At 54.1% G+C, this 5,000-nt stretch overlaps 1 non-coding gene across 1 annotated transcript in view; it reads left to right on the top strand.

Moving 5' to 3' along the window:
- Positions 1-3,362: 3,362 nt before the first annotated feature.
- The window catches only part of LOC124730670, a 1,909-nt gene continuing 271 nt past the window's right edge, over positions 3,363-5,000 (top strand). The window contains exon 1 of the ribosomal RNA XR_007008049.1: positions 3,363-5,000. This exon is cut by the window's right edge and continues 271 nt beyond it. This is a non-coding gene — a ribosomal RNA (small subunit ribosomal RNA).

Genomic DNA, 5,000 nt, shown 5'->3' with positions numbered 1-5,000 from the left:
GCTCTGCCGCACGAAGCCGTGGACCGGCAATGACGCCACCCGCACCCGTTCGTGCACCACCCCAACCGCCAAACTCGCACCTCCAGCGGATGAACGGCGGACGTTTCCCGCACTCGTAAAGTGCAATCCACCCCTATAACTTGCGTTTCATGAAGAGTTATTTCCAATATGCGACATTCCCGCTGTCCGTATACATGAGCCGCGACCTGTACCACTTACGAGCGAGAGACGCGATCGCGTTGCTCACTGTACGGCGTCCGATACCGAGCCATCAGCATGTCGGTCCCCATGCGCGTTGCACTCGCACTCGCAGTCGCAAAAACGTGGGGCAAATATATTACGCGGAAGAGTTATAACAGACCGAGCCCCACTGCATGGGGGGAGTCTTTGTCACTAATGTACACAGATGGAACATTTTGGACTGGAACCAGATTACCCGTACACACGGCGCTGATTAGTAATCAATGCAGAGCCATCAAACTACAGCAAATATACACAACTGTCCGTATACATGCTGAAAGAGTCTGCCCAAAATGGGAACCACACGTCAGCCAGACACTCTGATCACGCACCACTCTCTGCTTCTAACAGGCGCACATACAATATGTAAGCACCAGCATGGAACAACATCCAGTGCATCTTCTCCGCCACATTACACAATCCACACTATCACAACCAGACCAGGAGGTCCGTGCGGAAAATACAATATCCCAGCCTTTCGACATCCACCATTGCGCAGACCAGGCACCAACACCCACACATGTCCTATACAACGGTGCACCCAACATCACAATAGTACCTCCTGTCACAGCGCACAAACAATGACATGAGTCAAAGACACAGGTCTCACACAAGCATAGAATTGGAGCGCCGCCTCTAATAAGCCAAAGGTGCATCCTGACGTGACAAATCTGATCATGTCACAAGCATTCACTTACTATAATCACTATCAACGAACCTGCCGCCCCCGCCCCCCCCCCCCTACACCTTTCCGTACAACAACGTGTAACCTAACCTAACCTAACCTAACCTATGTTGTACCTTAACCTAACCTATGTTGTACCTTAACCTAACCTATGTTGTACCTTAACCTAACCTATGTTGTACCTTAACCTAACCTATGTTGTACCTTAACCTAACCTATGTTGTACCTTAACCTAACCTATGTTGTACCTTAACCTAACCCATGTTGTACCTTAACCTAACCCATGTTGTACCTTAACCTAACCCATGTTGTACCTTAACCTAACCCATGTTGTACCTTAACCTAACCCATGTTGTACCTTAACCTAACCCATGTTGTGCCTCAACCTAACCCATGTTGTGCCTCAACCTAACCCATGTTGTGCCTCAACCTAACCCATGTTGTGCCTTAACCTAACCCATGTTGTGCCTCAACCTAACCCATGTTGTGCCTTAACCTAACCCATGTTGTGCCTTAACCTAACCCATGTTGTGCCTTAACCTAACCCATGTTGTGCCTTAACCTAACCCATGTTGTGCCTTAACCTAACCCATGTTGTGCCTTAACCTAACCCATGTTGTCGCCTTAACGTAACCCACGTTGTCGCCTAAACCTGCTCTGTAATTGTTATACGACTCGTTCAATTACTGTAGTGTTGCCCACCCGCAACCCTCGCAATATAGTTCGCTACTCGCACTGCCCGCACCCCTGTGTATCGCTTCATGTTAAACACCTTGCAAGTCTTGCTCACTTTCCACATGCTCCTGCTGTACACTGTAATGTGGATGGCAGCAGGACGTACATGCCGCCCCTCCCCACGTCCCCACCTTGCCCCCTGCCTTCGCAAGCTGGTTGGTGAGAAGTTTGCATGTTCAATGCCCTTCGCATGCGACGTACTCAGGCTACGTTGTGGTGCGGCCTGTGTCAACTGTCCGCTGATGTCGTACGCGTGAACCACAATCTGTACTGCACATTCGTCCTTATGTACTGAATGATACATCGTGGCACATGTGTGACCGCACAACGACTGCGCCCAAAAACGGCGGACCATACAGTGCAAATATTGTGCACGCAGCTACGTGTCGTCTCCCTATGAGAGCTGGATTGCAGTGTGGTACGCCATAGAGACGTGTGGGAGGAACGGACGCCGTGGATGGCGATCAGCATGAGCTGTCTGTTGATGTATTCGGACCTAGTCGTCTCTCCTCACACACCGTGATGGCATGGTGCACCGCGTTCCATATCTGCGACATGCTACAGAGGCCGGTTGACAGTCGTTCGAGCAATGGACATCGCATACGTACGGGGGCCACCTTCCACGTATTGTCTAGGCGTGCACATTTTGTTGCGTGTATGTGGGCAGACGTAGTGTGGCGTGACACCTGACACAGGCATGCAATAATCGTTGAAGTTGCAAATGGCGATGGACGCCTGCGTTTTCTGGTGAAGTTACGCAAATGAACAAATGGTAACCTGTTGTGGTGCGGTTGTTCTCGCTAGGGGTGAATCGGTGATGGCGACGATAGGTTGAGGTACTAACCGGTTGTTCCAGCGATACCCACCATGCCGACGAAACTGAACGGCATCTGGGTGTGAAGCGATACGCGGCGGTGGCTGGGTGGGACCGTCCCCGGCCGGTGAGGGGGCGCCTCCCGGCGTGCTGGCCGCGCGGTGCGTGGGCGCACGCGCTACAGCCGGCTGGTGGGGGCGGCCAGTGGCAGGCGCGCCGGCCGACGGACGCGGCAGGCGTCGCAGCTGCGCGCCGGCGCACCCTGCGCGCGGCGCCGTGCGGCCAAAGTAGGTCCTCGCGGGCCCGGTGCGAAGCGCGGTGGACATCTTCAGTGTGCTGGTCCGATTGAGGACTGTGTGCGTTGAGGATGCGCCGCCGCCCGGCGCTCGGCGCCGCGACGCCGTCTGCTGCTCGGTCGCCCCAGCGGTTCTCGCTGGTGGTTTGTATCGCAGCTGTGCGGATGTGTTGGCGCGTGCGCTGTGCTGGGAGAGTTCGCTTCGGCACCCAAGTGGGGCTTTTGTCCTTCTGTGGCGCTGGCGTTGGAGCTGCCGGTCACCGTAGGTGGCGCGTGTTGTCTCCCGCCGGCAATGCCACGACAGCACGCTCCCGGGCCTCTGTCGGCAGCGGCAAGCTCAGTTGGGAGCACGGGTGGTCGCACCGAAAGCGTCTACTCGCCTAACTCCGGGCGATTGCGCCTCTCTCGAACCCGACCAAGTACTTGGGACGGCGCTGCGCGCCGCCGGGACCTGAGAGGGTTTCGAGGTGTATTGTGCAGGGGAGCTCAGCCTCCTCCTGTTTGCAGAATGATTGAGCGGACGCTTGCGTGTTCGCGCGGGCCCCCGGGACACACTCCCGGGCGGCCGGCTGCTCAGCTCTAGTTGACGCAGCTCCCTGGTTGATCCTGCCAGTAGTCATATGCTTGTCTCAAAGATTAAGCCATGCATGTCTCAGTACAAGCCGCATTAAGGTGAAACCGCGAATGGCTCATTAAATCAGTTATGGTTCCTTAGATCGTACCCACGTTACTTGGATAACTGTGGTAATTCTAGAGCTAATACATGCAAACAGAGTCCCGACCAGAGATGGAAGGGACGCTTTTATTAGATCAAAACCAATCGGTCGGCTCGTCCGGTCCGTTTGCCTTGGTGACTCTGAATAACTTTGGGCTGATCGCACGGTCCTCGTACCGGCGACGCATCTTTCAAATGTCTGCCTTATCAACTGTCGATGGTAGGTTCTGCGCCTACCATGGTTGTAACGGGTAACGGGGAATCAGGGTTCGATTCCGGAGAGGGAGCCTGAGAAACGGCTACCACATCCAAGGAAGGCAGCAGGCGCGCAAATTACCCACTCCCGGCACGGGGAGGTAGTGACGAAAAATAACGATACGGGACTCATCCGAGGCCCCGTAATCGGAATGAGTACACTTTAAATCCTTTAACGAGTATCTATTGGAGGGCAAGTCTGGTGCCAGCAGCCGCGGTAATTCCAGCTCCAATAGCGTATATTAAAGTTGTTGCGGTTAAAAAGCTCGTAGTTGGATTTGTGTCCCACGCTGTTGGTTCACCGCCCGTCGGTGTTTAACTGGCATGTATCGTGGGACGTCCTGCCGGTGGGGCGAGCTGAAGGCGTGCGACCGCCTCGTGCGTGCTCGTGCGTCCCGAGGCGGACCCCGTTGAAATCCTACCAGGGTGCTCTTTATTGAGTGTCTCGGTGGGCCGGCACGTTTACTTTGAACAAATTAGAGTGCTTAAAGCAGGCAAGCCCGCCTGAATACTGTGTGCATGGAATAATGGAATAGGACCTCGGTTCTATTTTGTTGGTTTTCGGAACCCGAGGTAATGATTAATAGGGACAGGCGGGGGCATTCGTATTGCGACGTTAGAGGTGAAATTCTTGGATCGTCGCAAGACGAACAGAAGCGAAAGCATTTGCCAAGTATGTTTTCATTAATCAAGAACGAAAGTTAGAGGTTCGAAGGCGATCAGATACCGCCCTAGTTCTAACCATAAACGATGCCAGCCAGCGATCCGCCGCAGTTCCTCCGATGACTCGGCGGGCAGCCTCCGGGAAACCAAAGCTTTTGGGTTCCGGGGGAAGTATGGTTGCAAAGCTGAAACTTAAAGGAATTGACGGAAGGGCACCACCAGGAGTGGAGCCTGCGGCTTAATTTGACTCAACACGGGAAACCTCACCAGGCCCGGACACCGGAAGGATTGACAGATTGATAGCTCTTTCTTGATTCGGTGGGTGGTGGTGCATGGCCGTTCTTAGTTGGTGGAGCGATTTGTCTGGTTAATTCCGATAACGAACGAGACTCTAGCCTGCTAACTAGTCGCGTGACATCCTTCGTGCTGTCAGCGATTACTTTTCTTCTTAGAGGGACAGGCGGCTTCTAGCCGCACGAGATTGAGCAATAACAGGTCTGTGATGCCCTTAGATGTTCTGGGCCGCACGCGCGCTACACTGAAGGAATCAGCGTGTCTTCCTAGGCCGAAAGGTCGGGGTAACCCGCTGAACCTCCTT

The sequence above is a fragment of the Schistocerca piceifrons genome, unplaced genomic scaffold, assembly GCF_021461385.2.
Source record: "Schistocerca piceifrons isolate TAMUIC-IGC-003096 unplaced genomic scaffold, iqSchPice1.1 HiC_scaffold_1247, whole genome shotgun sequence".
In the NCBI taxonomy this organism is placed as follows: Eukaryota; Metazoa; Arthropoda; class Insecta; order Orthoptera; family Acrididae; genus Schistocerca; species Schistocerca piceifrons.
Note: the sequence above shows the minus strand (reverse complement) of the source record. Positions and strands in the feature narration are given on the sequence as shown.